This window comes from Cervus elaphus, chromosome 5 (genome assembly GCF_910594005.1).
Source record: "Cervus elaphus chromosome 5, mCerEla1.1, whole genome shotgun sequence".
Taxonomy (NCBI): Eukaryota; Metazoa; Chordata; class Mammalia; order Artiodactyla; family Cervidae; genus Cervus; species Cervus elaphus.
Window position 1 is genome coordinate 81,589,989 of NC_057819.1, and position 23,917 is coordinate 81,613,905.

At 51.7% G+C, this 23,917-nt stretch overlaps 1 protein-coding gene across 2 annotated transcripts in view; it reads right to left on the reverse strand.

The window, feature by feature from the left end:
• The window catches only part of CUEDC1 (CUE domain containing 1), an 84,740-nt gene extending 62,030 nt beyond the window's left edge, over window positions 1–22,710 (reverse strand). Inside the window, exon 1 of one of the 2 annotated variants that reach the window (XM_043902753.1) lies at window positions 22,563–22,710. The gene's annotated coding sequence lies outside the window, so the exon portion shown is untranslated. Of the gene's footprint in view, window positions 1–21,705; window positions 21,873–22,562 lie in introns of those variants that run through there. The other variant, XM_043902754.1, reaches the window with a different exon arrangement.
• Window positions 22,711–23,917: the final 1,207 nt, after the last annotated feature.

A 23,917-nucleotide genomic window follows, 5' to 3' on the forward strand; every position in this document is an offset into this window, starting at 1 on the left:
ACTGTCCCGGGAGTTCCCTGAAGCCCAGCCACAGCCCTGACCCCAGTTAACACTCCCAATAATTGCTGGGGCTGCAGACAGCCTGAAAGCCCAGGGAGCAAGAGAGTCAGAGTTAATTAAGGAAGGAGAAAAAGTCTGCGTCTTCATTCTCCCTTCCCTCCTCCCTGCTCCTCTGGGTCTGGCATCTAGTTTCAAGGAAGCTCGTGAGGCAGGGCCCTTGAGCCCGGAGCCAAAACCAACAACGGCACATGGAAATTATTGAATGGGAGCAGCTGGGCCAACAGGGCTTCTAGGAGCCTCACTCCAAAGCTGTCCAGCTCTCCAAATTTCCCAGAGGTGTGTTGAGGAGCCACTCCCCACCCATCCCAAGGAAAACCTCATGGTCTCAGTCCAAATACTGTTTGCTCTCAAACAAGGATGGCACAAGTTCTTGCCACCAAGGGGGGATTCCTCCAGGGAGCAGTGGGCCACTCTGTAGGCCAAACACTAATTACACAACAGAGACATCTGCCAAACACTCCCTCATCTAGTTTCACAACTACCCAGTGAGGTAAGTGCTATTCTTGTCCTGACTTCACAGATGGGGAAACTGAGGCTTAGAGGAGATAATGAACTTACCCAAGCTCAGCAAGGCAGCAAGCAGCAGAGGCATGTTTCAGACTCCGGCACTCTGACTCCAAAACCTGCCTCTTGAATATTCTAGTACATGAGAAACGAGCCTTGTGGGGCTTCTTAGCCAAGGGTCCTTGAGGTTTCCACGAGGTCCATGAACCTCCCTCCAAGGACATCAAATGCACAATTAAATGTGTTTGGGTGTGAGTGCACTTTTCAGGGTAAAGGTGGGTGTCAAACTTCTCTTTAGATTATAAAAGGGGTCTGGAACCCAAAAAGAGGCTAACAAATGTGGGCCAATGAGGTGATACCCCAATCAATGATTTGCTAAGTTGACTCCAAGACACAGATCTTTTAAGGTGAGTCCTCTGCTTTTTCACTTCACTTCCTTACATGCTAATGAAACAGCCAAGAGGGAAGCTGCATTTCTCCAGAAACAGAGGATGCACTGGCAGTTTAGAATTAGGCAACTTAGCACTGAAAATCCCCTTGGCCTGCTTGGGAGACAGTATCCAAGAGACACACTGTGGGGAGGAGAGGGAAAGGTGAGCAGATGGCCCTGCGGATGAAAGGGATTTCCTACCTAGCATTTTTTTTACTTCTTTCAGTCACTGAAAAACAAGTTTCAGCATTGTCCCAATTCTTGCTTGAATTCACATAGCAGAAAATACATTACCAGCAGTCCCAGACTATCAGAAATTCACAGGGGGAAGAAAGTTTCTGTTCCAAACGAACTTGCTACACATGTAAAGACCATTGTCTGTCTAGTCATAAAAACAATGGTACCCAAGGGCTTTCCTGGTGGTCCCGTGGCTAAGACTCCACACTCCCAATGCAGGGGCCCCAGGTTCCATTCTTGGTCTGGGAACTAGATCCCACATGCCACAACTAAAAAAGATTCTGCATACCACAACTAATGGCCCAGCACAGCCAAATAAAATAAATATTTTAAAAACCAATGTTACCCCTTAACTGGGGCCACTGTCTTCATTTTCAGATGCTCCAAGACAGCAATCACTAACAATGGTGCTGTTGCCCACATTTGATAGCCAATATTATCAAGCATAAGCTCCCCTGATAGCTCAGCTGGTAAAGAAACCACCTGCAATGCAGGAGACCCCGGTTCAATTCCTGGGTGGAAAGATCCCCTGGAGAAAGGATAGGCTACCCACTCCAGTATTCTCGGGCTTCCCTGGTGGCTCAGTCGGTAAAGAATCTGCCTGCAATGCAGGAGTCCTGGGTTCAATCTCTGGTTTGGGAACACTCCCTTGAGGAAGAGATGGCAACCCACTCCAGTATTCTTTACTTCCCTAGTGGCTCAGACGGAAAGAATCCACCTGCAGGGCGGGAGACCTGGGTTTGATCCCTGGGTTGAGAAGATTCCCTGGAGGAGGGCATGGCAACCCACTCCAGTATTCTTGCCTGGAGAATCCCCATGAACAGAGGAGCCTGGCGGGCTACAGTCCATGGGATCAAAGAGTCAGACACGACTGAGCGACTAAGCACAGCACAGCACATTATCAAGTATGCCTTCCATGCTTCACCCACGCTTTCTTATTTAATCCTAACTCCAACCCTATGAGGCACGGGCATTATTATCTCTCACTTACAGATGACAAAATTAAGACTCAGAGGGGTTAAACAGCTGCCCAAGAACACACAGCGAGGAAGTGACAGAACCAGGATTCAAGTCTGTCTGACCCTGAAGATGGGACCCTAGACCAAGATCACTGAAAGCAGATCTGCAGACCAAACTGTTAGTTGTAGGTCCTTGGGGAGGTAAGTACAGGGAGAGTAAAGAAGGCTTTAGAGAAGTTCCAGCAATTTGATATTGTTACACACTCAAGCATGTGACGGCAGACTTGTCTCTCTGAATACAGACCAGCCCTGACTTGTGATGGCCGTGCTCATTGGGCCACATATCCGTCCCCAGATGAACAAAATAAACCACCGGTCCTTCACCTCAGAGTTTGAGAAACACTGTCCTAAAGCCCTCTGCAAACACAGCACCTATGCTGCTCAAAAGAGGCCACTTCCCCAGATGCCCCCTCAGCAGAACAGTCTTCTCGCAGGGCACTCCTCAGGCTTTTACATTCCCACAAATCACCCGGGCATCTTGTTAAAATGCAGACTGACGTGGGCAGTTCAAGTGGGGCCCAAGACTCTCCATTTCTAACCAGGCAGCATGGGTACTGCTGGTCTGGGGACCTGACATCAAGGAACAAGATTCTAACCGCACATCACTCAGGAGCAGATAAGACGGTACTGGGAGCTCCGCTGGACAAAGCCAGCCGGAACCCAGCAACGGGCCCAAGAACAGGCCCACTTCCTGGGGCTGGCTGTGAGAGGGCAGGACACCCTGCATGGGACTGGGCTTCTATCACAGGCAACACTTTCCCCACCCTAGCCTGAGCCTGGACACCAGGGACCCTTTTCTCCTGAGCTGCAGAAACAAGGCCTCAAAGGCAGAGAAAAGCAGCTCTGAAGCATTTGCTACCTATAACCAGAGCAGAGAAGAGGAGGTATTCTGATTAAACTGTGCTTCCTGGGGCTTCCCTGGTGACTCAGTGGTAAAGAATCCTCATGCCGACGTAGGAGGCATGCATTAGATCCCTAGACCAGGATGATCCCACATTCCAAGGAGCAACGAAGGCCACACCTACTGAGCCTGTGCTCTAGGGCCTGGAGACGGCAACTACTGAGCCTGCGTGCAAGTACTGAAGTCTGTATTCTGCCAGGGCTGGTGCTCCACAGCAAGTGGAGCCACCACAGTGAGAAGCTTCCCTGTACAGGAATGTACGGGAACAGCAATGTATGGCAACCAGAGCAGAGCCCACACAGCAACTGAGACCTAGCACAGCCCGGAAATAAACACACAAATTCACAGATTCTGGAAAAGAACATTTCAGGCTTTTTCAGAGAAGTCTATCTCTCTTTGAGGTGCTCTTCCTGTCTTTAAAAAAAAAAGAAATTGTGGATTATCAATTCAATGAAAGACAACAGGTCAGCAATACAAGAGAACACACACACACTTTATACATATAGCAATGTGGGTGAATTTCAAGGATATCACGTTAAGCAAAAGAAGCTCACACACACACACACACACACACACAGAGACAGAGACAACTGTGCTTCCTGCTTTGGCTCTGCTCGTTCCACCCTGTGGCTGGATCTCAGACAGTGAGGCCCTGGGAGGATCACCACACATGCACTTTTGGGTCACCCTCAGAGGGCAGAAATGCTTTAGTGGCCACTCCAAAGGGAAATGGTTCCCACTTGCTTCAGGTTACCTGTCCTATTCCCTGGAAATTCCTGACTGTAGAGACTGTCCTCCTTATTACCACTCTGTCTCTCCTAATTCAACTATGGCCCAAGGCGTACTTATTAAGGAGGCAATTCACAATAAAAGGTTCAGAGCTCCCACTCTTTAGGGATTCACTCTTTCATTCAAAAATACATTTGGACCAACTGCCACGAGCCTTGTCCCATGATGGGCTCGACCGACAAGGGCCACTTCCTCACCCTTTTCTAAGAGGTATGGAATAAATGACCAACGAGGCCACGAAGCCATTAACTCAGGCAAAGGGCACTGCCTGTTCCTGGAGCCAGAAGGAAGGTGAGCTCCTGCGCAGTAGCTTTCCCTCATGCAGTCCCAGGGTGGGGCTGGGTCCTTGAGGCTGAATGTACCTGACAACAGCTCCTTCACCTCCCTCACAACAGGGCCTGAGGGTTACTGACACACACAGTAAACACAGCTAGAGGGGCTCGATGTCTGAACCAAAAGTGTCTGGACAAGACACAACCCACACTGGGGAGAATCAGGCTGAAAAACCAACTCCGGATCTCAGCTGACTCTCTGAAACCACGAACCGCTTTCTTCTTTGCAAACCCAAACCACACTCTCCTACCTCCAAACCCTGCTGTGTGCTACTTCCCTACAAGGTGCTCTCACTCCTGTCAGTACTTGGGACAGCCAAAAACATCTCTAGACACTGCCAATGTCTCCCAGGGGGACAAAACCATCCCCGATTGTGAACACTGCACTGGGGGAATGGCCTGAAACCCTGGCTGTGCATAACACCTAGGGAGCTTCTGACTCACCAGTGCCTGGGCCCACCTCACACACATTCTAATTCTGGTCTAAGATTCTACAAGTAAACAAGAATGTCTGTCACTTTACAGGCCCTCCTTTAATGTGCTGGTTGGTTCATCCATAGACTTGAATTTCTCCAGAAACATGAACTACATTTTTTTTTCCCTCTCTCCACCAAGCTTCAGACAATGCTCCGTGCAGCACCTATTTCATGCTAATCAGAAGAGTTTGGAAAGTTCTTGAGCCCTCTCCACCCCCACTAGATGAAGAAGCCACTGCAGGTAACACCATCTCCCCCAGATTCAATTGTATATGACAAGAATAATCTATTAACACAATCTTCCAGGTTTCACAAGGAGAAGGGGACGGAGGCAGGGGCCCATGAGAGTCCAGCCACCTGACTTTGGTCTCGGTGCCCAACCTCTGAAGGAGCCCCCCTGCATGCTGTCGCTCGGGTATGAGGACCCTTTGCTAAACAGCCAGGATGCCCGCCTATGTGTACTCAAGTTTATTGGCCCCTCTCCACCTTTCTTGGCCAGAATGGAAGGCATGAGGCCAAGGCACAGCCGCAACAGTAGAAGATCCAGTCTACCTGACAACGCTGTTTCCCTCGGGCTGATCATGACTTGGAATTAAACTCAGGCCCAGAATTAGCTTTTTTCTGAGACCCAAAGGCAAGAATCTTTCCCCACACCTTGCTTCAAGGGTTTCCCAGGAGGATCTGGAGAACTGATTGACAGTGGCCTGACCAGTGTTGACGGGATGCAGTCAAGTTCATGTCCTGCCTCCCAAACTCCCCACACCCGAGGCTACCCCTGCAGGCCACCTCTTCAGAGAAAGCCGAAGAGGGATAAGGTGTCAAGGAAGATCTGGTTCTTAACCCCTAGCAGCCCGAAGTGGAAATGCATTCGTCACTCACAAGGTGCTTAGAGAGCAGACATGCCATCCTTCCCAATTTTTATACTTGGGTTTCCCTGGTAGCTCAGTTGGTAAAGAATCTGCCGGCAATGCAGGAAACTGGGATTAGATCCCTGGGTGGGGAAGATCCCCTGGAGAAGGGAATAGCAAGCCATCCAGTATTCTTGCCTGCGGAATTCCATGGACAGAGGAGCCTTTCGGGCTACAGTCCAGGGGGTCACAAAGAGTCCTATACAGCTAAGGGACTAACACTTTCACTTTCAACACTAAAGACTAAACAAAGGGTGGGAAATCCCAGGGGCCAAGCTTCCCCCCTAAACAGCAAAGGCTATTCAAGCTCTCAAGATCAGATTTGTCACTAAAATTCACTAGCTAATACATAAGCATGTAAATTGCCATGTGGTTAGGTTACATCTAATGAGTGACTTAGTATTTTCTCTGATATTTTCTCCTTTGATATTCACTGCCAAAAGGATGAGAGAGTCTTAAAGAGCTGCTTCAGGTGGCACTGGCTAGCTTGCTAAAATCTGTCTAGGGCACCAGACTCTTCCATTGTAGGAGGCCAGCAAGATAGTGATTCCCATCCCCCCGCCAAGCTTCCTTACCTCCTCTCAGTTACACACAGAAACACAGACACAAACACACAGACACACACACTGTCGCCTGGAGACCGAACACATCCTCCTGCTGAGGTTTCTCTTCATTCTCCAGAAGGAGCTGTGGAAACCGGGGCCTCCAGGAAACCAGCGGGGGAGGGAGAGGGCCGCAGAACGGCACTTCCTCCGCCGCAGGCCGCCCCCTCCGCGCGGCCCCTCCCTGCCCGGGCCTGGAGAGCCCGCCGCGGGCGCTGAAGGGCCCCCACCCCCCACCGAGAACAAGGCGGCCTTTGAAAGCCCGCGCTGCCGCGGCCTGCCGGGTTGCCATGGCCACGGCCCTCCCGGCGGCGGAGGCGGCACGGTGCCCGGACACCCGCCCCGACCCTCCCCGCGGCCCCGCCCGTCTCCTGCGCCCCTCAGCCGCCGGAAGCGCGACGCTCCTCCAGTCAGAAGACGCGGTCCTGAGGGGGCGAAAGCGGCGACACCTCCCCTGCCTCCCTGCGGCCCTGCCTCCTCGCTCAGCCGTGCGCTCTCGGGCCGCGGGCCGCGCTGCGTGCCCCTCACAGTCGCCGCGCCGGGACCCGCGGCCGCGGCCGGGCGGCGTAGGGACGCAGCCTGAGGGCGCAGGCTGGGCCCTCGTTTCCCGGCCCCCGCGTCCCGAGGAGCCAGCCGGGCGTCTGAATAATTCAGCCCTCAAACTGTCCTGTGGTCTGGGGGGGTTTCTTCATTTATTTTTTTGAAGAGACCTTCAAAATTTTTTTAAGAGGTGAAACTGCCGTTTCACCACGGGAAGCAGTTTAATCCTCAACCTGGCTCTGGTTTGAGACCCAAGACCTCCCAAGACTGCAGGGAAGAGGCCGCTGAACTTTCGGAACCCAGCCGACCGCCTGTCCAGAAGCGGCTCCGAGGGGCGGGAGCCGGCACAGGTCTCCAGGGAGGAACTGGATTATCCGAAAGCCCCGAGCGCCAGCCCCGTAGACTGCCTCTAGTGGTGGGTCCCCAGGCCCCTCCAGCGTGCCACCCTCCCTCCCCGCGCCCCACCCACCCCCTGAAAGCCTCGTGCTCACTCTAAGAGTATTGAGCACACAGTGTTACCACACTGGCCACGGGTCCCTGGCATCCGGCAGCTTTGACTTCCCTTAACCATACTAGCTGATATTTTACCGAGCTTTCATTTCATATAACTGGCACAATAACCTTATGAGGTAGGTACTATGAGGTAGGTACCTGTCACAAGTAAGGACACAGACTGGAGGAGGTTAGGAAATGTCCCCGGGTCATACAGCTAGCAAGTGAATGGTGAGGATCCAGACCCAACCGTCTCATTCCAAACTTCGTGCCTTAATCCCCATGTTTCATGGATACAGCATCTTCAAAGAGCAGAACTAACTCAGCCCAGGGAAGGTGACATGACTTGCTCATAGTCAGCCCACTGGGATCGTGTCAGACAAGGACTAAGCCATAATCTGGACTAACATCATTTCCACAATCGCAGTTTCAACTACAGAGGTGAAAACACACTCAAAGTACTCCTTCTTTTACAATGTTATGGTCTAATGGCCTATAAATGTAGCTTGACCCAGGCAATGTACCATGCTAGTCCTGTCCATTTCCTTCAGTCTCTGCTCCATGACTTTCCAACAAACAGCTCCCCTGCCTCCAACAAAACTTAAATTCTCTCTCACAGCAATATAATCTCTCCCACCCCTCTTCAGGGCAGTGCAATCTCCAAGATTTCTAACCCATCACCCTGCCAGCTCATATTTATGCAGCACTTTATATTAATAGTTCTCAAAGCTCTCTTACAGACATCCAGTCAGCTCAACAACCCTTGAACCAGGTAAGCATCAGCACCTTTTTTGAGGACTGCCTCCACCCACATTCACAGGGGAAAGGGCCCAAGCCAGGTGGTACTATATGACCATGTGCTCCTGGCCATCACTGATTGGACCAGCAGGAGACAACTGACAGTAAGGGACCAATCAGATTCTTCTCTCAGGAATCTGAATCAAAGGTCTAAAATACAATCCAGTCTGATGTTTCTAGAAGGAAAATGGATATATCAGGGGGCTGAGAACCCGTGATATCTAGCATACATCCACAGAAGCAGCGGCATCCTGCAGTTCCAGGCACTTCGGAGGCCAGCAGTATTTCCTGCCCTTGATTCTTACATTCTCCTTGGCTTCAAATAGCTCAAGTTGGTTTCTGTTACTTGGAATCAGTAGAGTCTGAACTAACAGATGGGTTGGATAATTATCCTCCTTTTGCAGATGAGGAAAGAGGCTCACAAAGGTGGAGTGACTAAATGATTATCACAAGATTAAATGTAATAAAGGAGAGGTTAAAATTCCTGCCATGTGACTCCCCTTCGGCCATCTCTTGCCTCCTTCCCTGGATTAAAGAAAGTGGCAGGTGTTCCCTTCTTGTTAGTGTTTTTTAAAAAATATGACAACTGATGATAAGTGATGAGGCTGTAGGCACTCTAATGGATTAAAACCAGAGATAAGAAATACAGGCAGCACTCGCTCTCTGTGATGGCCCACACTCTGTCTGTGGAGTGCTCGTCTCTCTGAACAAATTCCCTTCTTGCTGCTGCTGCCGCTGCTGCGTCACTTCAATCGTGTCCGATTCTGTGTGACCCCATAGACGTCAGCCCACCAGGCTCCCCCGTCCCTGGGATTCTCCAGGCAAGACCACTGGAGTGGGTTGCCATTTCCTTCTCCAATGAGTGAAAGTGAAAGTGAAGTCGCTCAGTCCTGTCCGACTCTTAGTGACCCCATGGACTGCAGCCCACCAGGCTCCTCCGTCCATGGGATTTTCCAGGCAAGAGTACTGGAGTGGGATGCCATTGCCTTCTCCAAATTCCCTTCTTACCTATCAAAACAAAAATCAAAAACAAAATCCTCTCCTTTGAAACCATGAAGACAACCCTTTACCCCTCTACACTTCCCACCCTCCTTTACAGTTAGGTTGGAGCCATGTGAGAAGTTCTGACCAATTAAATGTGCATAGAAGTAATAGGTGTCAGTTCCTTGGTCAGTGAGTCAGTTCAGCCGCTCAGTCGTGTCCGACTCTTTGTGACCCCATGAATCGCAGCTCACCAGGCCTCCCTGTCCATCACCAACTCCCAGAGTTTACTCAAACTCATGTCCATCGAGTCAGTGATGCCATCCTGCCATCTCATCCTCTGTCATCCCCTTCTGCCCCCAATCACTCCCAGCATCAGGGTCTTTTCCAATGAGTCAGCTCTTTGCATGAAGTGGCCAAAGTACTGGAGTTTCAGCTTCAGCATCAGTCCTTCCAATGAACACCCAGGACTGATCTCCTTTAGGATGGACTGGTTGGATCTCCTTGCAGTCCAGGGGACTCTCAAGAGTCTTCTCCAACACCACAGTTCAAAAGCATCCATTCTTTGGCGCTCAGCCTTCTTCACAGTTCAACTCTCACATCCATACATGACCACTGGGAAAACCATAGCCTTGACTAGACGGACCTTTGTTGGTAAGGCAGTTAAAAGTCGGGCTGGGGAACTGTGATGGTCCCATATTTCAGATGATGTGACTACCAGATGAGGGGAGGACTGTCTAACCGACGTCAGACTTCCCATGAGTGCAAATGAAACACAGTTTGTGTCAAGCCACCACAATGTCAGAGTCTGACTAGTACTGCAGCATAGTCCAGCTACTCTCCCAAATGAAACACATAGAACATTCAACTGGGACTCTTCAGCACCTTTCTCTGGTCTGCAGGATGCTATAATTGTCTAACATTCATTTGTTCAACAAATGTTCCTAGAGCCCCAAGACTAGACGCTGTACAGCCAAAAGCACAGCAGTAAAAAAAAAGACCCAATTTCTCTCTTCGAGATGGCCCCTACCTGGTGACCCACAGACCAGACTTTGTGACTAAAAGGAGCAGTTCTGCAGGCATGAAGGCAGGACCTCCCCCTGGGCCACTGGCTAAACTGCGCCCCAAGAAAAGGTGAACAGCCAGAAGGCAAAGACAGTTTGTCCCAGCGACTCCATGAGGGTGGCAGCCAAGACTGATTCCACACCAGGTTTTCACACCCTGGGCTCTACCAGCTGCCCCCCTGCCAGCCACATGGACACATACAACTGCCTCCCTTGCCCTGGGCACAGAAGAGACAGGAGAAGGCATCGGGGAGGAGCCATCAACGGAGCAGGTGGCTGGTAGAAAAACAGGAGCAATAAAAGACACAGCTCATTTGCCCTCACCCTCCTCTGCAGCCGGAATATCTCCTCTGGAATTACCCCCCTGCGTAATTTATTCTAGCCCCAGAAGTCCCCAACACCTGAGCTTTCTTCCCCCCGTCCCTTGTAATTGAGGGCCAACCAGAGAAATGACTCTGACTCTTTGTGTCAAAAGCTAGATGAGAAGAGCAGTGAGGCAGAGAGAGCCATCACATACAGTTTTGTGGGCTGTTCACTACACAGAGGGGCCACCCGTAGGGGCAGATGGGGCTGGATCCAGCCTGTGCTTGGCTTACTACGTTGTGAACCCTAGAGAAAGAGTCCTTTCTTCTAATTCACACAAAGGTATCTGCTGTATGCTGCGACCCCAGAAGCACTGCAGCAGGGGCTTCTCCACAAGGAGTGAAGAAGTTTGGTGATGGGTCCATGGGAATGTATTGTACTAGCTTCTCTAAGTTTGGGTATATTTGAAAATTTTTATAATAAACTGTAAAACAAACAAAAAAACACATCCCACACAGTAAGTGGCTATTACTTGGACAGGTTAGTTAGCCCTCAGCTTCAGTTCCCCCATCTAAAAAGACAATAACCCCTGGCGTATAGGTTTGCTACAGGACTAAATTAAATAACTGAAGTGAATTGCTTGACATGAGTAAATCCTCTTACACATGGGAGCAGTGTAAGAACAGTAGGTACTGGGACTTCTGCCTTGCAATGCAGGGGACGTGGGTTGGATCCCTGGTCCAAGAAGATTCCACATGTCTTGGAGGAACTAAGGCCATGCCCCATAACTAGAGAGTCAGTGCACTGCAAGAAAAGATCCTGCAAGCCACAGCTAGGACCCAACACAGCCAAATACCTGTTTTCTTTTCTTTTTTTTTTTAAGTATCTTCTGCTGATGGCTGGGGCAGGAAGGAAAATGAGGCAAAACCGGGGCAGTGAGGTCTTGTGGAGAAACACAACCACTCTGGGTAAAGTGTGCCATGAGGTCAAAGGAAGTCTGAAAACACAACCACCCTGTCACGGATCATCCCTAAACTGGGTGGCTGGTCTGAGGGAGTCTTCCAGCAATCCCTCCCTCCCAAGGGGACTTCGCCTTCCTCTGGGGACCCCAGACTCAGCTCACAATCCAAAGGAGAGTCCACAGAAAGGTCACGGAGAGGAGGTCTGAGAAGGCTGTGCCCCCCAGCTCCTTCACAAACTCAGAGACAAACAGGGTGACTCCAGGACCTGGAAGGTTCCTTTCTTAGTTCTAGAAGAAAACAAGAGGTCCCCCAAAATGTACCAGGGAACCAGGTACTAACACGGGGAGGGCCCCGCCCCACCCCCTTCATCAGGTGGAGTCGGAGTAGCCATTCATATCCCTACAGATCTAAACTTACGTTTGCATTGTCCAGTTGTATGGGATGAATTTTTACATTAACATCCTCAAAATTATCACTGCTATGTATGAATTTCACCAGTGGTTTGCCATTTAAAAATGCGTGAGTGTACACTCAGTCACTGACTCTTTGCAACCCCATGGACTGTAGCCCGCCAGGCTCCTCTGTCCACGGGAATTCTCCAGGCAAGAATATTGGCGTGGGTTGCCGTTTCCTCCTCCGGGGATTTTCCTGACCCAGGGATCGAAACCAAGTCTCCCGCATTGGCAGGTGGATTCTTTATTACTAAGCCACCTGGGAAGCCCCACTGAAAACTGACGCACACCCAGCCCCCAGTCCACTTCTCTCTTAAGGCCTAGTCCTTCCCCAGAGCCTCTCAGGGCTGGAGAGGGCTGGAGGTGGCAGTGGCACAAAGCCGGCAGCCCTTCCCAAAGCCCCTGGGGGCCCCCACCCTTGGCTCGAGCCACCAAGACCCTTGTGTCGGCCCAGCTCTGCCCTGGGAGACCCACACAGAAGGCCTCTGGTTTCCGTCAGATAACATCGCACTCACTCGCACCCTCTCTCTTTTCCAAGATGAAAGCTAATAGGATGATTCTTATTAAGAAAACTCATGAGAAGAAAGTCACCCAAGCTCTCAATTCTCTCTCCTTTGAGCACAAGCCACTCCATGGGTCACCCCCATAGACGTTTCACAGAAATACAATAACAAAGAAGAATTTCCACTAACAAGTCCATCCTTCACCTTGCCTTTCATGACTCAAAGAGTTTGCTATCTGTATCCACAGCAGTTTTCTAAGTTTCTGAAGCTGTCACAGCTGAGGGCTGGAAGGGAGAGACAGGCTTCCAAATAAAATGTGATAGGAGAGCAAAGACACACATGGCCCTTAAATCCACAGCACAGCCCTTCACGGCAGAGAGCAAAAAGCCACTGAGAAATGTCCTTCTCTATCTCTGCCGGCGCTCTCCGGCTCTGTCCCAAACTTAGAAACAGCTGTTTCCCTATAACTCCAAAAAAAGCTCTCATATGCTCTGTCTCCTCATTCTTTCCAACACTGTGATCTGTACACTTAATCTACCTCCAGGCTCAGCTTATCCCTCCCTCGGCTCGTCAAATAACAAGAGGAACAGTGGAAGAGTAAGAAGTACTACACGACAACAAAGTCATTTTAGAAACACTGTCTACAGAGTCAGCAGCCTGGCTTTCAGGGTTGAGATCCCAGTTCCTCAGTTTCCTGACTGTGTGCCCTTGGGCATGTTGACTTGGCCCTCTGAGTCTCCAGCCCCTCATCTGGAAAGTGGTAAATACTACTATACACATAGCGGGCTGAGTAAATAAATGTATCCTCTTAAAATGTACAGAGAGGTGACTGGCATGCTATAAGTAGGTAACCAAAATGTAATTATTGTTAGACCATCACAGCCAACTAATGCAATGCATGCATGCATGCTCAGTTGCTTTAGTCATTCCAACTCTATGCGACCCTATGGACTGTAGCCCACCAGGCCCCTCTGTCCTTGGGGATTCGCCAGGCAAGAATACTGGTGTGGGTTGCCATGCCCTTCTCCAGGGGATCTTCCCAACCCAGGGATCGAACCTGTGTCTCTTATGTCTCCTGTCATTGGCAAGCAGGTTCTTTACCACTAGTGCCACCTGGGAAGCCCCATCCAGTGCAATCTAGTGCAACAGGTACTATTATTACCAGCTCTAGTTAACAGATGTGTTCAAAAGCCATTTGTTGTTGTGAGTACAATAACAGATTAAACTGAAGAAAAGTACAAACTAAGAAATTAAGTGATCTGCTCAGAATGACAGTCCATACACAGCAGAGCTCAGACTGGATTTCTCATCTTGGACCCTGAATGACACTCATAGACTTCACGCTCTAACAAGGCTCTCTCCCTCAGGCATGGAAATTTGAGAAGTCCCATGGATCAGCATCAAAAACAGATTTCAATTCTGTAAGCCCCAGAGAGTGGCAATATCTCAAGGGAATGTTGCAGGATTTGCCAAACAAAATTAATTTCCATTTGTTTTCATATTCCAATAAAATATACCAAAGCGGCCTTATACCACCCCATCAAAAGTGTCAAAAGACCCCTCAAGGCCAAGGATGACACCCTCCTCAACAATATTTCAGGCTCCCTTGGGAGGCTCCCAGGCTGTCAACAATTTGCAAAAAAAAGGTCAGTGCAAATCATTTGGGAAGGCATTGTGCTGGCCTGGCCTAAGACATGTGGACTTCTGCCAAGCCCATAGTTTTTAAAAACACGCACTGTCTTCACCCTTGATAAACAGCAGCCAGGCTACAGAAATATTTCCATTACACCCAGAAGCCTGCTTGCCATCACAACTCATTGAAATGGATGTTTCCAATTTGAGGAGAGTTCAACAAAAACATCGAAGAACCCACCCTGACCTTTCCAGCAGAGGTAACCATTCTGGCATTTAGGAAACCTCTAAACACTATAAAGGGTGTTTATGGACACAGATTATTTGGTAAACACATGCCCTCATGCCCACAGTCTAATATATCTAACACATGGATTGAGCCCATTTCTTCCAGCTCTTTTATGAATGTTTGTGCATTAGATTTCTACACAAGTACTTTCACTAATGCTGTTTGTGTGTTTCAAGACTGTGATGAAATCATTGTATGGCCATGCTGGAGAAAACTAGTATTGTAAAGAGTTTAGCACTGTAGCCCGGGCTCTAACCAACCAGCCACTGATGATGATATGATTTCATGAAATGAGGATAATAACAAATGTTAGCAGTAGCTAACATTTATTGAGAACTTACGATTTGCCAAGCACTGTGCTAAGGCTTAATGAGTATTTGATCCTCACTAGCAACAATTAGGGGGTATTATTACTCCCATCATATGGTTCAGGAAACTAAGACTCAGAGAGATTGAGTTAACTTGCCCCAAGAACAGAGCAGCAACTAGCAAAGGTGGATTCAAACACAGGCAGTCTGACTCAAGAGTTTTTAACCACATACTATAGTTCTTTTTTAAGGTGGTTAATGACCCAGGACTACAAATTCCTCTAGGAGCAGTCTGGATGATCTTCAAAATCCTTCCTGGCTGTAAAATTCAATGCTTCTCTCTTTTAGAAATAAAATGAATTTATGACTTGGAGGAATAAAATGCAATGGTGCTGTAACACTGCTCGGGTGAGATGAAACATCTGTGTCTGCCGCACCCAGAGCCAGTCAGGGGAGGGAAAGCGCTGATTTTCTGAGATAATGATGCCCTGTGAAACCGCCAGACTGGCCGCAAACCGTCTCAAGGAGAAACGACAGCTTGAAGACAGAATCTTAGAGGATGCGCCAACTCGCAAAAGTCTGCAAGTTCTCAACTATCATCTCTCAAACCTTCATTTGTCTTTTTTTTTTTTTTAAAGGAAACTCAAATGCAAGAGGACGCAAGTTGTAAGGATACGGTATAAGATGTGGGGGGGGGGGTGGGGTGGCGGAGGTTGTGGCATCCTGACTCCTGGCTTTCCTCCTAGCTTGGCACCTGCTCATGCAAAACCCACTCCATCCTGGTAATCTGTGTTTTACAGCTTCCCTACGACCTCGCAGCCCTGGCTCAGAAGTCCTGTAACTGCGGGGTTTTGCCCTACACACACCTGCTGATACCGTCCTAGGCTGCTGCCCAGTCCATAGACACAGAGATGCTCAATGGCTGCCTCCCCTGACTGTATCTCTGATTCATCTTCCTCCGCTCCCTGCTCTGCGCAGGAGTTCCCTGCCCGCCCACCTTGCCACTCGGGACAGCCAATGGTGAGGCTCTCCCAGCAGCCTCCTCCTCCTCTCGCTGGCTCTAGCTCACGCTCTCTCTCTCAGCTCCTGGTACAGCCTGAAACCGAAACTAATCTCAGACCTGAACAAAGTGAAATCATTTCCTAAGCCTGATCACCCTACATGACCGCAGAGGATCTTCTCCTCATCAGAGCTCCAGATTTAGCGCGCTGGTTGCGGGAAAATAAAGAGCTGGGCAGGTGCCTCCTAGAACTCAATGCTTCCTTAATGAACAGATAAGAAGAAGCAAGAGACCCGCCATAGTGTTTTCTTCTGCTGCTTTTCTTTAATTTGCACAAGTCCATTGAAATTCACCCCATGAAGTAAACTTCACCACTCAGTATTCTAAACTCATTGCCCAGCACTGGCTCCTGTTTGGCTCCTCCTCAATCAGATTCTCTTCTGAGAGCAAGCCTTGTTCCTTTGGCGATCTCTGTAGCCATCTTGCTGAATGCAGCTTAGAGAACTAGACCACATGCTTTTCCTAAATTTGAAATATGCAGCCTTTACTTTCAGCCTGGGAACAACAACAAACTACAACACACAAAAAAGGCAAGTCAACATCAATGAACATAATGTCCGCCCTTTCAAAAGAATTATGCACATTGAGAAAAATCCCAAACTGTTTTGTTTGTCACGCTTGCCCCCAGCACACTTTTGGGCGCCTCTCTCTGTTGCTGGGGACATCGTGTAATGATTCAGTTGCTGGCTTAAGCAAAACAGAACTGAAAAGGTAAATGCACTGGCCAACAAGTGTTTGGTAAAAGAGGAATAACTTTTGGATTGTCTGCTGTTTACTCTTCATTCAACGAAGTTTACTGAAGGCCCTATAGGTATGCCCAGGTCTCTTCTAGGTGCTGGGCCAGGAGGGTGAATAGTTAGAGTGACAGTCACTCAGTCGTGTCTGACTCTGTGCGAATCCATAGTCTGCAGCCCACCAGGCTCCTCTATCCATGGGATTCTCCAGGCAAGAATACTGAAGTGAATAAGATGACCACTAGCTCCCACTGGGCCATTTTCAGAACATTTTTTGAGTAGGAGCTGAAGCTTTTCTCTAGTGCCAACAGCCAGACAGTCAACTACTTGCGGGTTTCCTGCAGCCCTCTTCACAAGGCATGGACTCCATCCGGCAGGGCTGTGGGGTGCCCCCAGAGTGCACACCCCCCCCCCCCCGACAGGGATCAACACAGGGCAGCACCCAGCTGTGGGCAGATGTGGTTTGTGTCTTGGCTCATTAATGAATGAATGACCCACTTAAGGAGACAGACATTCTTCAGTCACTTTAACAGGAAAATGAGGGGTTAGGCCAGATCTGAGCAACATTCTAGCTCAAAAATTCCAGCTCGTTTTCCCCTCCCTTTGCTGAGCTGACACAGATCTCGAGGGGCCTCTACTTCATCTTCCTGTCTCCAGATGAAACCTCTTAAACCACAAAGACAAATGGAACTTGCTCCCATTTCTAAAGACCTTCGGGGATGGCCATTCCCCTCCGCTCCTGTGAGTCACTTGTCCTCATATCCTATCTGGAGTGCTGTCCTCAGATCTTACTTAAGTCCTTCCTCTGCAGTTTACATTCATTCGCCGCTGGTCCTGCTTCTAAGTATGGAGAGACAAGAGTGAATCACTGTGTTCTGAGCAATAGCGCTGACAAGATTTTTATTTTTTCTTCAGCATGTTCGCTCAGGCAATAGAGGAGGTGACTATTAAAAACCACAAAGGTACCAAGGGAGCCAACTAAAGCAAGGGTGCTGCAGGATCCAGAAAATTCGATTCTACTGAGGAGTTCACAGAATGGGAGAGCGATATATACCCTGGCCAGATCAAAAGGCTAGGGGCAGCAGCCCCTTTAACCCTCACTCAGCTCAAGTGCCCCCTCCCGCAGGAAGCCCTCCCTGCCCAGTTCCTCCTCTGGCTGCCAAAGCATCTGCCTCTTCAGCACTCACTTCAGTGCAGCGTTCGCCATGGCAACTGAAGTTCTAGGCTGACATATTTGTTCTCCCAGCTAGACTATAGGCATCTCTCAGGCAGGGGCATGTCTCAGTGAACTTTGTATTCGGGCTCCGGTTCCAGGAGGGTGTCTGGCACTCAGCCAGTGGTTCTCAGTAGCCGGTGCTAGGCTGAACCCTCAGCACATCCCAGCGATGCTTGAATGTTGCACCGTCAGCCCTTCACTCGGAGCACGTCACCCCTCCAATCCCACCACCCCACCATCCCCACCTCTCAGCCCTCAGCTCAGTAGGTGTCTCTCTCAGACTTTCTCTAAAGATGTAAGCTCTGTAACCAAGCCTCTTAGGTTCAAATCCTGGCTCTGCCACTCTCCAACCATGCAATCTTGGACATGGTATTTAACCTCCTTATGTCTCCATTTCTTTACTGAAATACAGATTTAACCTTTCACAGGATCTTGTGAGGATTAAATGTTGCATGAGAAGCACTTGGAAAAGGGTCTGACCCACAGTGAGTGTTCAGTGAAGCTGGAATTATTATGTCCCAAGCCTATGGCTTCATAGAAATCCCGACCTGCTTCTACTCTTGACTGTCATCGAGCCTACCCACCCCCCACTAGACCCCCTTCCTCCAGAAGCAATGTTAACAGTAATCTAAAAAGCCAGTCAACCCTCTTTACTGATTATGGTCCTCCCCCCCACCCCACCTTCACCAGTTTAGAAGGCAAATTTTCCAAAGAAAAGGGAGGAGAGTTAGTTCCACAGCAGGGCTACGAATGCTGAGTCATTCTGCCCCCAATGATACTTCTCTGTCATCACCCTTGACGCTTCAGGCTCATCTCCCCACCGTGTGTTCCCCTCTGCTCAAAATTTAAACCTCACCCCACTCCATCCCACATCTCCAAAAGCCAGCCTCAGCCTCTACAGTTTTTACCAAAGATCTTCCTTAATAATAAGAAGCCTCGGAATGTTAGCAAGTGCAGAAATAAGAAGAATGATAATAATAGTTTCCACTCTAAAAGAGAACTTGCTCTTTGTCTGGCAGAGTATCTCCTTTCATTTTTTTCTAAAGCTGAGAAACTGAAGCACCTACAAAGTCATAGAGTAAGATGGAGAGCTGGGAGTGCAACGGGAAAAATGTACTTAACTTCAGATCCTACACGCTAAACCATGAAGCCATGCTAGAAATGGACACAGAGTGGCCAGATTGTCTTTGGGAGTGGAAGTTAGAGAGATTTGGAGCCTTTTAATCCCACCAATCATTCCTTAGTGCATTTCACAATTTATGAAAAGGGAGTTTATGTTGACAGGCATTGTTACCGTATTTGTCATTTATGACCTGTTTTAAAGATAAGAGCGATAGCTGGATTATTCGGAATCTATTATATTGTTCAGACACATCAGAGAGGCCTACTGGGAGGCTGAAAGCAGAGGACATCAGAGAACGGAGTGAGCCAACATAACCAGCATCCTCACCAATCCATGGATGCCGTGATGGAGAAGGCAGACAAGTCCTGGCCCCTGAGGAACAGGCACCTCTAGTCACCACCTCGGGACCCTTACACCCCGCCTACAAGACAACTGTCAAGTCCCAAATTAGGGACCGCCCGCTGGACCAGAGCAACCCAGGTCCTTTGCGGTTCTCACTTCCTGAAAGCAGAACAGAGACTTCACCTCCTTCCAGGGCACCTTGCATAGTCAAAGCATAGCACCTTGCTCCCAAGGCTCTAAAACACTCCAGCCTATCCGGCTTATTGCCAGGACCGGGGGAAATCTATCAAGGCAAAGTATAGACAGGAAACCCTGAAGGAAGAAACAAATCTGAGCGCTACTATCTGCTCAACACTGTGTCTGTTAGTCAAAGAAAAATCTCCATGAACTATCATTGTCTGGGGCCACTGGGACCTGAGAAGGGCTTCTCAATACCAAGCAGAGAAGTCACAGATGGCAGACCCTGCTAAAGGCTCTTCCAGATCCCCAACAAGGGTGATGCCACCAACACTTGGGCAGCAGCCCAGGGCCCAGTGAGCTTTGGTTAAGAAAGAAAAGGCAAGTCTGGTCCCCTTGTGGACACACTGGCGATGGTGACAGCCATTCCTTCTGGCTTGCTCCCTCTTCTTTAGTCCATAAGGATCTAAGGAACCCAGCATGAGTTTGAGCAAACTCTGGGATATAGTGAAGGACAGGGAAGCCTGGCGTACATTTTGTACATGGGGTCACAGAGTTGGACCTGACTTGGTGACTGAACAACAAGGAACCTAAAATACCTCAATTCTAGCCTTAAACAACTCTGCGCAAAGACCTCCTCAAAAGGAGAAATGTCCTGGGACTTCCCTGGAGGTCCAGTGGTTAAGACACCATGGGGCATGGGGTGGATCCCTGGTCAGGGAACTAGGATCCCACATGCTGAGCGGCTCAACCAAAAAGTTGGGGGGCGGGGGAGGAGAAGCGTATTTCACACTCACCCTCTCCACTGAAGCACATTCCACCACCTCAACACCGCTGCCCCAAGAATGAGCTGGGACTCTTAAGAGCACCCGACTCCTGTTTTCTTGTGACACCATCCCTCATCCTAACCCCCTGGTGCTGTGCTTAGTCGGCCAGTCGTGTCTGACTCCTTGTGACCCCAGGGACTGTAGCCTGCCAGGCTTCACTGTCCAAACGATTCTCCAGGCAAGAGTACTGGCGTGGGTTGCCATTTCCTCCTCCAGGGGATCTTCCCAACCCCAGGGATCAAACCCAGATCTCCTGCATTGCAGGCAGACTCCTTACCATCTGAGCCATCAGGGAAGTCAAAGTGAAAATTGCCCAGTCGTGTCCGACTCTGCGACCCCATGGACGATATAGTCCATGGAATTCTCCAAGCCAGAATACTGGAGTGGGTTGCCATTTCCTCCTCCAGGGGATCTTCCTAACCCAGGGATCAAAGGCAGGTCTCCCGCATTGCAGGCAGATTCTTTACCAGTTGAGCCACCAGGGAAGCTCCTAATCCCTATATTTACCTCTAATTCAACAGCTCTGTGGCATTGGACTAGTTAGTGCCCAGAGCCTTCTCACCACAAAGGCAACAAAATCAGCCCCAGGAGAATGGCCACCCCATTGGCCCCCATTCTCTGGCTCACTGTCCGGAGCTGGGATCCGGTTCAGAGTTTCCAGGTCTCCATGGCCACAAGCCCAAAGTTGCATCGGCAGGTCATGAGAAAAGCCCTCTTGAGAGATCTATCTGCTCTTCACACCCTGGGACTATTCACTGACTCAACACAAAAGAGGGAACTGTTCTGAACCACCTAGGCTGAACCACAGATTGGCGATCTTAACAGGGGTCCCAGTTCCAAGGGGCACAGTGATCCTCTGATCCTGCATACAAAATGTGACCCTGAACACTTGCCTGTGTCAGAGGGAGGGAGGGGGGAGTTAGAGCTTTCACCAGATCCTCAAAGGGGCCATGACCCCTACCTCTGGCTAGGGGTCACCCCCCTAGAACTCACCCACCCCACCCCTGCTGCCTGCCATACTATCATCCCTGGGTCATGCTAGTTGCCCAAGGTCTTTCTCCTATCTAAGGATGTGTCCAGGCCTGAGGCCCCACTCCTGGTCCCTGGCCTCCTGCTCCTTCCAGCTGCAGAAGGTGGACTGGGGCAGGGGTGGGGTGAGTTCAAAGCCAACCCTCCCCCACATACCCTGCAGCTTCCCTGAGCCAGGTTTCTCTCTCCATCCCAGCGATACCATCCTCCATGCAAACAGAGGTCCCAAAGACCTCATCTGCCAACAGCAGAGAGGGCCCCATTTCACACTTGATTCCTTGCCGCCAAATCTCATGGTGAGAGGACTCCCTCTCTGAGAACTCCTGGCGGCCCTCACCTCCTTCAGGCACACCTGGCCAGCTCCACCCAGGCTGGCAAGACGAGCATGCGTGGCAAGGAAAAGGAACCAGAGGCTCAGGCACCACTCCGAGTCCTTTCTCCTGGACCTGAGCGCTCAGGGCGCTCAGGATGCCCAGCCAACCGGAGGGCTTACTCCCGGTGCTCAGCAAGCTCCTGCCTGAGCGGTAGGAGAGGAGGGAGGTGGTCCTGTCTGCTAGGTCACCGCTAGGACAACTGAAAAATTCCCAGTCGCTCCCCCTCACCCTCCAATCTCACCGAAAGGAAGAAAATCTAAAAGCTTCCTCCGCTGACATCAGATTCCTCTCCAGGAATTTCCTTTCAGTGTAAATTTCTTGGAACGAAAACTTCTTTCAAGGGGAAAAGAAACGGGCAAGCCCGCGCTAGGTGTAAAACGAACAATGCAAGCCGCAAACGGAGAGGAAAGGATAAATTAGCGCCAACACCACCCCCCTAGAGCTAAGAGCCCGGGGCACCGGGAGCCGGAGGGGCGGGGGCCGAGGGGCGGGGACGGCGCCCGGTGAACTTTCCCTGGCCGAGCCGCGGGAGATGCAGCTCCCGGGGGACCGGGTGGGACCAGAGAAAGCGAAGCCGACCTCGGCGGGGGCAGGAAGCGCACCTCCCCTTTTCCTAAAAGGCGCTCAGGCCCCGGCAGGCGCCCCCCGCCACCGCCCCGCCGCCCCCTGCCAGCCGTCGCCAAGCAGCCGGCTCCCCCCAGCCCGGGCCGAGCGGGGAGGGGCGCCCACACAAAAGGGGCAGCGACTGGGGAAGGGGCTCCGTGCGGCGCCGGCTCGCCGAGGCCTGGCCCGCCTTGCCCGCGCCGCCCGCCCGCCCGCCGGCGACCACCCGCCTCCCCGCGCGCTCCCCTCCCGGCCCCCGGGGTCCCCGCGCGCCCCGCGCGCCCGCGGCCCGGGAGGCGGCGGCGGCGGCCCGGGAAGGACGCGGAGCCAGACCCGCCGCGCGAGGCTGGGGCGGCGCAGGCTCCCGGCGGCCGCCCCGGGAATCAAACTCGCGCCCGCCCGACCCTCGCGGCGTCGTCTCGGCGAGCGGGCCCGGAAGGTGGGGCCGAGGCGCGCGCGGGCCGGGCGGCGCCGGCGGGGCGAAGGGGGTCTTACCGAGCAGCCGCGCGCGTCCGCTACCCGCGGGCCGGAGGGGCCGGAGGGGCCGGGGGCTGGGGGCGGGGCGCGGCCCCGCGGCGGCGGCGGCGGCGGCGGCGGGCTCGGCGCGGCGGCGCGGCCGGGGCGCGGGAGGCGGGGAAAGCGAGGCGCGGCCGGCTTCCTAGCGGCAGGCGGCGCGAAATGCAGCTGTCCCTGCGCGGCCGCCGCGAGGCCACAAGTGGGGCCGCGCGGGGAGGAGCGGGCCTGCGGGCGGGGCGCCGGCCGGGCCGCGGCCCCCAGACCCTCTCCGCGGCCGGCCCCTCAGAGAGGGGAAGGAAGCGGGGTCGGGGGCCGCCAAGGACGCCAATCGCAGGGGGTGGGGAGGTGGGGGGCTGGAGGGTGGGGGCCGGGCAAAGACGAGGCGGATCCCCGGGGGACCGACCCCCGCGGCAGCCACGAGGACTCCCGGCTGGAGGGCCGGAGGACGCGATCGGGGAGCCTCGGTCCCCCGGGCCGCGCGGGGCGCCTTGCGCCTCCCTGCTCTGGGAGCGGCACCGGGAGGGCACACCCCAGAGAGGGTGGGGCGGGAGACCCAAGCCCTCAGCTGGGGGTGGGGGGGGTCCTAAAAGCAGGGCTGCCCCAGAGGGTGTGGCCGCGCCTCTGGAGCCTGGGACAGCTGAAGTGGAGAGGAGGGCGACCCCCGGGGAGTTAGGGTTCAGGAGAGGAAACAAAAGGTGGAGATCAGAGGAGATCCAGAAATCAAAGTTATTACCCATTCACACCATCGGATACCACTTGCCATCTCCCCACCTCCTCCCCAGCATACCAGGTCACCTCAGGGGCGTCTGAACTTTGAAAAGATCTCCTAGGGAAGAACTTTAATAAATAGGGAATCAGCTTTGGCTTTCTTTTTCCACGTGTTTTTAGTTTCAGATCCCAATTAGGGGATGGGGGAGGGCGGGTCAAGTGCCAAGCATCCTGCTGTGAAGAGGCGCTTCCTAAGGAAGGGATCTGTAACCCATGAAGGGCCAGTTCCAGTTCTGCCCGCCCCCCGCCCCCGGGCAGCTTGCCAAGGACCCGCACCCTCCTCCTGGACAAGCCTGCCTTAGAGACCCACTTGCCCGTCTGGGTACAGATCTTAGAGAACGGCACCACCCCCCACCCCCGCAACCAGGGCTTGCAGTCCCCTAGCCTGCTGAGACAATCGGTGCTAGCCACAGAGACATCCGAAGGTAAAAACCACAAACCAGAGTGCACCAGACACCCATGTGTCTCCATCATTTGCTTGTCGGGGGTGTTTCTTCAGCAGGTTGGGGACCTGGGAGAGGGAGAAACCTCAGAACCGCACCTTCTGGGGAGGCCCGGTTTGACTA